The following is a 13,016-nucleotide window of genomic DNA, read 5'->3' on the forward strand; positions in this document are numbered from 1 at the left end:
ACACGTATACAGCATGTTGGCCACATTCGGGTCTTCTGGCATTAGCTTAGGCTTCTTGAGCATAAAATGCATGCAATACCTTGAAATCCCTATGTTCACAATCACATCCATATCCCAAGCATTTCCCCCATAAATAGATGAATGTAGAAGATGGAGTTTGAAGACACACGTAAGCAGATGGCATCTCACAATAACATCTTGCAAGCCTCCATCCTCATCGAAAGGAACATTATATATGTTCTTTAATATTTCACTCCTCAGTCGCGCTAGATCCTTGAATCTACTAAGAACTTTGTATCTTTCAACCATCTTATGGATCAAGAAATCTTGCACCTTCTCCATGTCAACTTGCACAAAGACATTAGTGATCTCCAATTGTAAGGTTTGCACCTCACATAATTTATCAATTTGAAACTAAATCAAGTAATGTCATCTGACAAGATTCAAGGTGTCTACGAGAATGGAGAGGTTTCCAAGTTTGAAATTCCAATGAGTGCTCTTGGTATTCCCCACAAATCTAAATGCACATGCGATTTCTTTCTTAATGATAAGATGTAACCTCCTTTGTCTCTCCTGGAAATGATTGCTTGTACTATCCTTGATGGGGTGTCGCATTTTGAGGCGCTTATAATGAACGTGGTATCCTGAGCTACTTGAAATGCTAGCTAGACGGCCCCTTGCAATGAACTTGGATGCCAGCCATACTCTCAACCAATTAAACCTCACAATCTTGTGAATTTGCAGGCACTCAATTAATAGGAAAACAATTACCAACATGTGTGCTAAATCGAGTTTTAATGGAAGCTCTATTAGTTTATGTCGAGCCTTATGAGCCCCATTGCAGTGCTAAAGAGTAATACCACTCTAATAAACCTAGTTAAGATTCCTATTTCTTAGTTTTTGAATAGATAGATTGAGCTCTCCTCTAAGAATGTATCTCTAGTCTGACATATAGTTGTTTTAAATATATAGATACGATGAGTGACCACAACCGTAAAGTGAAGTTGGCAATCATCAAGACTTTGCTATGTGAGGCACTGGACTTTCTAGAGATACATTATTAGAGGCCATGGCATATTATGTGGAGATGGATGATGCCAATTTAGACAGTGCCATAGTGATTCTTGGGAGATTCAATATGCTCGTACATCCTAGAGAGGGTATATCCTCCCAGCCACATGCAAGAGTGGAGACTTTTTCTCATGCATATACTACAATGCATCCGTAAGCTTCTCAATTGATAAAATAGTAATGTCATCCTTTTTTACTTATAGAATTCTTAATATATATATCCTTTTGATGTCTTTGTTTTCTTAGGACTCCTATCCTAGGTATACACATGAGAGTCAGCGGCTTACTCTTGATGTACCTCCTCCTACTTAGGTGACACCTGATTCACACGCTAGTGGCCGTTAGTCCCATAGGTATATCTTTTATGGTGATTACGGATTAAATATCAAGTAGTTTTTAAGAAGTCACATCTCAATGTATATTACGTTTGTATTTCATGTAGGCATTAGTAGCAGAGTAGCACACCACTATCCCGATCGATTGGCGAGACAACACCATTGCCCCTACCATTACCGATGCGCACGTGCACTGGCACTTTGGGTGTCACATGCGCCATCAAGCCTGATTGGGGTATCCTTCAGGTTAGAGCCAACATCGCCTTCAAACGTCGGATAAGAGACCTATGCATGCCTTATCTATAGCGAGTTCATGTACCATAAAAGTAAGTATTATTTAACATAAAGAATATGAATTATAGTTTTTTATTTGAATTTCTAATTGACTTTATTTTGCAATGTAGCAATCAGCTTGAGGATGACAAGAAATATGTCATCAACACACTGGAGTTGGAGTTTGGGACAGGACGGAGTTGGAAGTGGTTGCTCAAGAAAATGTGCAAACTCATGAGTCATTTACAAGACAATGCATGGTAAGCGCACAAAGAGAGAGAGAGAGAGAGAGAGAGAGAGAGAGAGAGAGAGAGAGAGAGAGAGAGAGAGAGAGAGAGAGAGAGAGAGAGAGAGAGAGAGAGAGAGAGAGAGAGAGAGAGAGAGAGAGAGAGAGATGAAACAAAATGAACTACTATATTTATGTCTTCAAAAGGCCAAAATGACCTATGATACCAAAAAGTTAGGACCAGAGAGCTCTAATACCAATGTTAAGTAGAACAGTGATACTGATGGTTTGCTGCGAAACAAGCATGAAATGATACATATATGTGGTCTCTCAATGTGAAACCATGAGGCAACTGACAAGCATGGGGCCCATAATACTGCTGCATACATCAAAGCTAGGGTGACCATAGTGTCATAGAGAGAGAGAGAGAGAGAGAGAGAGAGAGAGAGAGAGAGAGAGAGAGAGAGCATGATTCAAGCAACAAATGGGCAACGTGGGGGGGGTACTGTGGCTAAGGGTATTGTGGGTACTCACTGAGAGTGCTGTTGGAACTGCTGCTAGGAAACGATAGAAGACTATTGGCTTCGATGGTCTACTAAGTCGATCCAGGAAACAATGCTTGATTGCGGGTATTGAAGGTTGAGATGTTGATATTGGGATTAAATGCTATATAGAAGCCCTGGTAGAGGAGGGGAATCAAACCTCAATACAAAATTTCTTATAGTGAACTTGAAGTTAAGATTACCCTGTACACAACCAGAGAAAGAAAAATGAGTCTAAGGGGAATCGAACCCCGACATTAGCTGTATGAGGCTATCACCATGAGACTCCCCACCACCCACCCTTGTTAGTAAGTTTTCAAAAGAATAAAAATCATGACTTCACAATTAATTATTTTGAGATTAAATCTTATCGAACATAGGTTGAGAACATAGGTTGATGTGTGAGTTGACACATAAGACTAATAGTCCTCATCATCATCTTTGAGATTAACTGTCAATAAAATTTCATCTTTATTGACCTTGTTGACTTCTTCGAACTCCTCCATCATTAAATTTGTGTTGATATTCATTTTCTCCATAGGTTTGACATCCATTATTTCTTCCTCTTCGGTGTCTATAGTGTCAGAGTCTGGATCATTGTCATTCTCATCATCTACAATGTCATCATGATCGAAAAGAAGAATTCTACACCTCTCTGACACTGATGTGTCTAGGTTCAAGGACCTAATCAATTCATCTTGATCTTCTTCCTCAAGGTCAATGCTATTAAACAAGTGTCAACCTCTAGGTTGGACATGCACAACTTGCCACCACGGATGAGCATCCCTATTCTTGTAAAAGAATGCTTGTTGAACATGAGTTCACAGAATGTAAGGCTCTTTTGTTGTGCGCAATAACTTTGAGGAGTCGATGGACCAAAATCGGGACTGTTCTCTTTTCATTGTGGCATTATTGCCTTTATACTCGGCATAAAATCAATCCACCTTCAAAATCACCTGTCAAAATACACGAATCAAAACTTTAGAATTATGTATAGCTTTAAGAAATTGACATCTCATTGTTGCATGAAGAGAGATTTCATTTACTTGCTTGAAGATATGATCTGATACTTCATAAATTCTAACTATGGTTCCTATGTAACCGAGTTCATTGTCAACAAGATTTGTGTCTCTGGAACTTGCATGTGTTTAAAAAAAAAAGAAACTCACTTCCTTAGTTCAGAGCTTTCAAAACCCAACAAGTTACTTTTCTTTCACACCCGATCATAAACTCTCTTTGTTTCGTTGAATTTGACCATTGCATACGGGTGTATATCCAATCCATGAAAGTAGGCAAATCCCCATTGTTATTCACATTGGTTTGATGTCTCTATCTCCTCTTTTTTATGTCTACCAACTCATTTGCTTGCAAGTTCCTCCTCATACTCATCAACGAATTGTTGCATCCATTCGCTATTATAGACAATGAAAGTAGAAATATCCAATTTACCTTGGACCTTAAGTCGAAAAGGGACTCCCTTACCAGACAATACCTTGTGTGACCTGGTAGAAGATGACTCATTTGTCCATATTCATGGAGCTTGAGAATCGGTTTTCTCAAGGTATTCAAAAACGTAATACATGCATTCTTCAAGCATCCATCCCTCTGTCATAGAACTCTCTAGTCTTACTTTTTGATGTACATAACCTTTTAATACTCCCATAAATCTCTCAGCCCAAAACATCCATCGAGTGCTCACAACACCAGCGAGCTCTATCTTGTCCACTAGATGGATTAGAAGATGATATTGGATATAAAAAAAGGAGGCTGGAAGTTCCTTTTCCATTAAACAATGAAGCTCTATACATTCACTCTTCTTTTGTGGAATTGACCCTTTGGCAATCTCTTTAGATGTAATCCATCTATCAGTAAAAGAAAGAAGATATTAGAGATGTTTTTGAATTAAGAAGATATCAAATAAAATTTTATACTAAAAATTAATTAGCGATAAATACCTTGCAAGCAATCCAAGGCAATATATTACATCTCGGATTTCTCTTGTAGTACATTCATCAATAACAAGGGGTACAACATGCTGCATACATGATTATTCCGATCAACAAAACATGAAAGAAAATAAATACTTATAAAGATCTAGATAGATTTACCTTCAAAAAAGTGTGCTAATCATGTGTTTTTAAACCAGACAATCTCTTGCCATCTAGAGTGAACATGTTTCGACAAGATGCTCCATATCATGTAGGCGTACGAATCGACCGAATCTTCCTGTTGATAGTCTCTAGCTCTTCTATCGTGAGCACCCATGGGGTTGGCTCATAGGTTGTCTCATGTCTAGTTTCATCATAAAGTGGCCATAGAATGGGCTTTGAGTTTCGATCCTTTAAGTCATTTATTGATGCCACTGTGTCTTTCAAGCCAACAAGGTGTTGCCATAACGAATGACCAACATTCTTGAATATATGCATAGGATCAAGAATATGACATATCTTCAAATCCTTCCAATATTCCAAAGTATACCAAATCGAAGGACTTTGAACTAGAGCACATTTTCCTCTCACTCCCTTCTTCACAGCATCATCATCATTGCCACTTATGATCTCCGACTTTGAATTGATAGTGGATCCAATAGTCCACTTTAGATACCAATCCTTCAATGTCATTGGTATTGGACATCTCCCTTCTTCTAGCTTTCCATTAAAATGTATGTCTTTCCTTCTATTTTGTAGATAATGATCTTGACATAAAAATCATCTATGTTGAAGATATATATTTTTGTTCAGGTTTTTCTTGTAAGTTGATCTCAACCAATCACCACAAATTGGACAAGCTTTATGTAACATTTTCGAATCTAAAACACACATTGTTCATATGAATCTCCTCTTAGGAGGCCAAAAAGGTTAGGATAATGTAAATTTTATTATTATTATTATTCCCATTATCCCCCCAGCCGACTGTCGTGCTGGAGGGGAGGGGAATAGCAGGTATGATCAAGCTCCTCGATGGAGCTTGTAGGGGGGAAGATCCCATGTGAAATGACGCATGGGGGAGGGAGGATCCCCTCCCCTCACCTATTTAAGTTGAGGATGGTGGGAGGAGTTAAGGACATTGTTGCTGCCATGAGAGGGAGAGGAGGAGTGGAGACGTGCCAGTTGTTGCCCACCAGAAACCATTTTCTTATTTTCTTCCTCTCCTCCACGTGAGCTTTCCACGTTGCAGAAGCTCTTTGGAAGCTTCTGGAAGCTTCCAAGGGGGCTTCTTAAGCCCCCTTTCATATCCTTTCCTTTCCCCCCCACACAAAAGTTCCCTCCTAAGGGCTCTTTAAGCCCCTTTTCCCCCACACACAATCCCCTATATCCAATAGGGTCTTCTACACCCTTTTCCCCCCTTTTTTCCCCTTTTTACCCACCTAGAGCATCCTAAAAACTACCCCTCGAGATTCAAGAAAAGCCCATTCCCATGGCTTGATAAGCCTTGCTCTAAAAAGATTTTTCTACCCCCTTCCCGAGATTTAAACCTTTTCCCGTGGGTTTCTTTCCCCCTCCACGGAGATATCCCTTTTAAGGACTTTTTGGCCCTTTTTCCAATCTGTTAAAAGTCTAGCTAGTACCCTTTTCCGTGGGTCCTATTCGAGGCCTTTAAAAATGCTCATTAAGCTTGTCCCCTTGGATTTCCTTCAATCTCCCAATTAGCCTGAGTGCTAAACCCCTTTCCATATATTCAATTTGCATCGGAGCTTCTACAAAAGGAAGGAAAAAACATTCATAAGGGACGGTGGAATTACAAAGGGAGTTTCGCAAAGCCGCATCCATGACAGAAGGGCCGCATTCACGACGGCTCCTAAGAAAGCACAAGGCGCAACCGCAGGAGGATCCTCTCCTAACATCCACATGGACATCTCACCAGAAGTCCAGGTTTTTCTTCCTAATTTTTATTTTTCGTTGTTATAATTCAATCGTGCATGGATGATTTTTGGAGATAGGATGCATTTTTTGTCATAAATACTTTGGTTAATTTAAAAGAATTAGCTCATGATGGAAGAGTTCGGCCATTAGTATTTTCAATAAAACGAACAAAATAGAGTGAGCAGAAGATTGATATGCATTTCTAGCAAGTAGTTTTTGTGCATTGCAATGAATTGAAATTAGATTAATGTCCATATTTACAAAATGGAGTTATGAAAGTACACTCCAATTAAGCATGAAAGGAATAAGCCTCATATTTCATTCATTCACGTAATGTAGGGATAGTAGGGCATACTTGCGAGAAAAGATCTAGGGTTTTTACCCTAAGGATATCTTGATAAAAAGATGAAACTCAAAACCATAGGACCGACAATGTCCGCCTAATGCAATCAAGAACGGGTTGTTATATCTAATCATGACACCGTGATTAGAAGACACCGTTGATGGATAGAATAGTCCCATAGTTGATGCAACACTTGTGCAACAAGTTGCAGAGTCGCATGATCTTGTGATTGGATCACAAGGGAATGGCTAATTCCTCGGAATGAGGTTGGCAGATTCTTACGCAAGTTATCTTGCAAGAGGATGAATAATCGTCGTAATATAGTATCTTTCTTGGATAAAGATAATTGCTTGGAAGAAAAAGACCAACGAATAAATTGGAATAACATATGAACTTAAAGTATTGATCAAGTCGGGTTAATAGGGTATGCCCTAACCCAGGATATAGGGGATCTTGCCAAGTTGAAATTAATCCCGGATTGAGTGCTGGATGCATTCGGAAAGAAGGATTCACTCCTTAGTAGTTGGCCAACAATAACGACCAATGGAAATGATTGTGCTTGTTACAGATTTAAGAGCACTGTTTTTCTTTGTTTGATCAAAGAATTAAAGGATAAATGGATATCTAATGCTTCAGGTTGAAGGCCTGAAGGGAGAGGCAGCTTCAGTTACCCTCGACTGCCTGTCTGACCCTAACCAAGGGGGTTGTTAACCGCGCCGGGAAGGTGGAGCGAACCCGCCGCGTGAGAGGTCTCTCCATTAAGTGCTACTTGGAGTAGGAGGACACTTTGGTGCCAGGGGGCTCTGGCCGTAAATCCCTCACCTTTTGGGCCCTGCACAAGAGGCTAAGGTGACTCGGGATTGGATCTCGAGGCCCGCATACTAGTCTATGGGTAGAATCTTGTATTAGTGATCCCTGTGGATTGCTGGATAGCCTTTGGGCGGATTGTGGATAAGCCTATAGGCTGGAATTTATGTATTTCCAAGATAAATATGATAGCCTGTTAAAAAGGAACTTGTTTGACATTGTTTTTTCTATGTCAAGTGCTATGATTACGTGAAGGAACCAGTGCCTAATGGGCTAATTAAGGAAGCTGATTGATACATGTCCAACTAAATGTGTTAGGTAATTAAATAACTAAAACAACCTGACGAAAGTGCGGTGGATGTGGCCATAGGTTCGTCCTACGAATGGGTGGTCCCGGTTGGATAGGAACTTTTCTCAATCAAGATGGACAACAGGAAGATCGTTCAAAGAACACGAACAACAAGAGTGTTGACCTAGAGTTATAACTGATCCCAATTTACGCTATTTTAGGGGAATGGAATGGGACTATGCCTTATGGCAGAGAGGTTGAGCTTCGCATCCCTCTCGTTTCCCATTCTCCTTGAACCAAGTGCAGCGTGAATTCATTTCGGACCTGGCATTTCTGCGTAAAGTAGTTCACTCAAGTTCGATGCTAGTTGCCGTTAGGAATTGACCAATAGCGAAAACCCTCATTCACGTTGGTCCTAAGTGGGAACGGCCGGAATACTTTTGCTACATGGCAGATGCGGAAAGTCCTAGATCGCAAACCCCGTAACATTCCATGGGAATGCCGGGCGGAGCTTTCTAGACATCTTTTTCGATTGACTACTAAGACGTGTCCTGAAGATAATAGGTGGACATGTTATAGTTGGTATCAGAGCAAACCAACGAAGGATTTGTTTTTATGAAATCTTAATAAGATAAAGTAAAGTAAATGTTGATGTCCAAACATTTCCTTACTTTCAATGCTGTCTTGCAAAACTACGAAGCATGGAATAGGTTCTTGGTATTTCGAGTCATGTTTATGACTGCGATTCATTCCCCGCATTATCGACAAAGGGTTGAGATGATGAACATCCTAGAACATATCTATAATCCATCGCCTTTGTACATGGAAGGAAGATGGACGGGTACCTCAGGAATCTACTATATAGCTGCCCACCAGTTTGCATACCTACAAACCAACCTAAAGAGGATCAAGTGGTTGGAAGACCTGAAAGTTGTGAAGCTGTTTATTTTTGTGGAGGCTTAGGTAAACTCAACTATATTCAAGGTTGGAGGGTTGAACTGAACTCATATGTCTATGAGGAAGTGACCCGTGTAATCCCCGCCGACAGGATCAAAGTGTTGGGGCGCCATGAGAAGAATGGGTTCCAAAGGGAAGGATACCCTGAACTTCCAATGACTTACCGATTCCTGAAGATCCATGATCCAAAACCATACTATTATCCAATTCCTGTAGATAAATGTAATACAATATTATTCTTCCCAAACTAAATGTAAACAATTGGCTTATTATCCCAAGACATGTTGTATTCCGAAAGGGCTATGCCCATACAAATACAATAAGACTTCTTTTTATCAATGTCTGTTCCGTCGTTGAGAATTGATAAGAAATTAAGTGGTTAGATTACTTATTGATTGCTGAAATGGAAGTGAAATATAAATCACATCATTTAACGAGTAATAATGATAAGAAATCTTTGTCTAGGCACAACCCCAAGTACAAAATCCTTGTTCGCCTCCTACATCAAGTACTGCTGTAATCCAGGAGAAGAAGTTTCTTCTCAAGCAGATTAAGCCACCCCAATTTGATGGGAGAGGCAGGTCCATCCAAGCAGATGCTGAAATTTGGATTGAATCCATGGAGGACTACTTTGAAGTAGTCGATACTGCGCCCGCCAACCAGGCTATGCTCGCCAAGCTAAAGCTCACCGGCGAGGCCAGGCTTTGGTGGAAGCAATGGTGCAGAGATCAAGGGATTGCGGAAGGATCCGTTACCTGGGAGAAGTTGAAGAAAGCGGTGCAGGGAAAATACTTACCACCTGCGTATCGCACGCAGAAAATGAATGAGTTCTACGAGCTAAAACAACTGGGACTCACTCTTGACACATACTACTCTAAATTTGTCTCACTTCTTAAGTATGCGCCAGAGATGGACATGACACAGCAGGTGTCAAAATTTTGTGCTGGTTTAAACCCACCAGTGAATACCCGTCTCGAATCTATGTGCCCATCGGATCTACATGACGAACTCATTCAAGCTGCCCCTATAATTCAGGAGGTGCATGCTAGACCAAGAGGTAACAAAACTTGGTCTTATAATGACCTGAACAGAAGAGCATTCACGCCTCATATGAAGAAGGTTCAAGGTCAGAATCAGGGACAAAGAAAGAAAGCAAGGACTAATAATGTCAACAACTTTGTCCCTACTCAAAGCAATGGCTGAAACCTCCGTTGTTTCCACTGCAACAAGCCCGGTCATTTCAAGAGGCAATGTCCCAAGCTTGGAGGAGGACATCGCCAAGCACCTTTCCAAGGAAGTGACTGTGGTCAGGGAGTTGCTACCCGAGGCAGAGGAAGAACCGCCTGCATTGCTAAAAGGAAAATGTGCGAAAAAGAAGAAGATCCGACCATGGAAGCAGAGTTTGAAAGGGCGACAGTCCATGCCGCTCTTCACAAGAAAGGGCCGAATTGCCAGTTCTCGGTGATTCAGACACCGTCAGACTATCAAGGTAAAAGTTTCAAGACCTTGATTGATTGTGACAGTACACATTCCTTTATCTCACCAGCTTGTGCGAAAAGATTAGGAATAGCCATAGTAGAAGCACCTATCTTGCTTGTGGAATTGGCAAATGGTCGTGAGGTTACTTGTACCAGGCAAACTGCTAAGGTGAAATTCTTTTTGGGAGGAAAGACGACTTTGGTCAAATTCAGAGTCATGAACCTAGGTATTCATGAGTGTCTACTTGGAATGGATTGGCTTAAGCCTAATGACGCCCAAATTCATTGTGGAAAGGACCAAATTTCCTTTCGAAACTTTGAAGGGGATTTGGTCACAACTCAAGGTGAGGCTGGAGTGCCAAAAATTCAGTTGGACAAAGCATCTCGGATTATAAAGGGAGTCAGAAAGGGACTACTTGTTTACTTGATTAAGCTCAACAAGTTAGATCAAAAGCAGGAGTCTAGTGAAGGACCTTCTTGGCTAAAGGAATACACGGATGTATTTCCTGAAGAGTTGACTAAACTCCCGCCTCAAAGAGAAGTGGATCATGAGATCAAGCTAGTACCAGGAGTTGTGCCAATTGCAAAGAGACCTTATAGAATGTCTATCCCGGAAGCAATCTAGCTAAAGGAACAACTCAAGCAACTACTAGATCAGGGCTACATCCGTCCTAGCAGTTCACCATGGGGAGCTCCAGTACTATTCCAGAAAAAGAAAGATGGAACACTTCGACTATGTATTGATTACAGAGGATTGCATCAATAAACTATCAAGAACAAGTACCCTATTCCTAGAATAGATGAGCTTCTTGATCATCTTCAGGGTGCGAAGATCTTCTCCAAGATTAATCTTAGGTCTTGTTACTATCAGATAAGGATCAAGGAAGAAGATATCCCAAAGACGGCCTTCAACACAAGATATGGGCACTTTGAGTTCCTAGTTATGGCATTTGAGAGCTTACGAATGCGCCTACCACCTTCAACAGGTTAATGCAGGATATTTTTAGGCCATATCTTGATGACTTTGTGCTCGTCTTCTTTGACAACACTTTAATCTATTCTAAACAGGAAGAAGATCATGAACCCCAACTTCGGATTGTCCTTGAGATAATGAGGTCACATAAGTTGTATGCTAAGATGAAGAAATGCACATTCTTCAAGCGTCAGATTGAATATCTGGGATTCATCGTATCAACAAAAGGAATCTCAGTAGACCCTGCCAAAGTCAGAGATGTGCTAGAAATACGTAGTTTTCTTGGATTGACAGGATGGTATAGGGTCTTCATAAAAAACTATGCTTTGATTGCAGCACCTCTTACGAACTTACTGAAGAAGCAAACATCCATTGCATGGTCAACTCTCGAACAAACCAGCTTTGATCGACTAAAGCAAAGTTTGGTATCAGCACCTATCTTGAAACTTCCAAACCTCAGTAAGGAGTTCGAGGTAGTAACTGATGCTAGCACAGTTGCCTTAGGATGTGTGCTCATGCAGGAAGGTCAACCGGTAGCCTACTCTTAAAGAAAAATGAAGAGTCATGAGAGGAATTATGCTACCCATGATCTAGAATTGTTAGCTGTCATCCATGCTCTAAAACTTTGGAGACACTACCTGTTGGGTAACAAGTTTACTCTAGTGATTGATAAGAGTCTCAAGTGGATCTTTACACAGAACAAGCTCAACATGAGGCAACGTCGGTGGATTGAAGTGCTGAAGGAGTATGACTTTGAAATCAAGTACTGACCTGGAAAAGAGAATGTAGTTGCCGATGCACTCAGTCACAAGGCATTCCTTAACTCATTAATCCTACAAAATCCATCAACAGCTAGATCTCTAGCTACAAAGGTATCTATGCCAAATAACCCAATACTTGAGTTAGCTAGAGAGGAAGCATGCCATGATCAAGCCTACCAAACGATGCTAAGGGAGATCTCTACCAAGGATCAGAACCAAAAGCTCCAGGCTAAGTATCATGAATTCTCTGTCAATAGTGGACTTGTCTACTATAGAACGAGGCTATGTATACCGGTAAGCCAGTCACTTAAGCAGAAGATATTGTGGGAAGCTCATGACTCCCCTTTCTCAGGACATCCTGGCTATGCCAAGACTCTCAATGTAGTTAGGAAGAGCTACCATTGGGAGAGGCTTAAAGGTGACGTTCTCAAATATGTCACCAAGTGTTTGTCTTGTCAATGTATCAAAGCCAAACATGTCAAAATGCTAGGGAAGTTGCAACCACTTGACATTCCCCAAATGAAATGAGAATTCATCAGTATGGATTTTGTTGTTGGCCTACCCCAAGTTCAGGGAGGATACAACTCCATCATGGTTGTGGTTGACATGCTAACTAAGGTTGCACACCTTATTCTAGTAAAGACAAACTATAAAGCCTTAGACATTGCAAGACTATTTATCAAGGAGATATTCAAGCTACATGGGCTACCAAGAAGAATCGTTAGTGATCGTGATTCTCTCTTCACATCACACTTCTGGAGAGCCATCTTTGATGCCATTGGGACTCAACTCTGTTTTAGCACAGCTTATCATCCCCAAACGGATGGCCAAACAGAGTGAGTCAATCAAGTCATCGAGGATATGCTTAGGGCATACTGCGGTCGTGAACCAATCCAACCTTGAGGGTTGAAGTTTCAAGGCAGATGTTGGAAGAGATGGATGACCAAATAAAGTCAATAAGACAGGACATCCAAGCTGCCAAGGATAGACAAAAGGCATACGCAAATCTGAAGCATCAAGATAGAGTCTTCAAAGAAGGAGACATGGTCTTCATTCGCATACGCCCAAAGAAGAGTTCCCTATCCTTAGGAGATTGCA

General features: G+C 40.8%; 2 pseudogenes; one reads left to right on the forward strand and one right to left on the reverse strand.

The window, feature by feature from the left end:
* Nucleotides 1-977: 977 nt before the first annotated feature.
* On the forward strand, nucleotides 978-3,106 carry LOC148031467 (uncharacterized; annotated as a pseudogene).
* Nucleotides 3,107-3,382: 276 nt separating this feature from the next.
* LOC148031468 (uncharacterized) overlaps nucleotides 3,383-13,016 on the reverse strand; it is a 49,233-nt pseudogene continuing 39,599 nt past the window's right edge.

This window comes from Lygodium microphyllum, chromosome 9 (assembly GCF_053477565.2).
Source record: "Lygodium microphyllum isolate KBCC chromosome 9, Lygodium_microphyllum_v1.1.10, whole genome shotgun sequence".
Classification (NCBI taxonomy): Eukaryota; Viridiplantae; Streptophyta; class Polypodiopsida; order Schizaeales; family Lygodiaceae; genus Lygodium; species Lygodium microphyllum.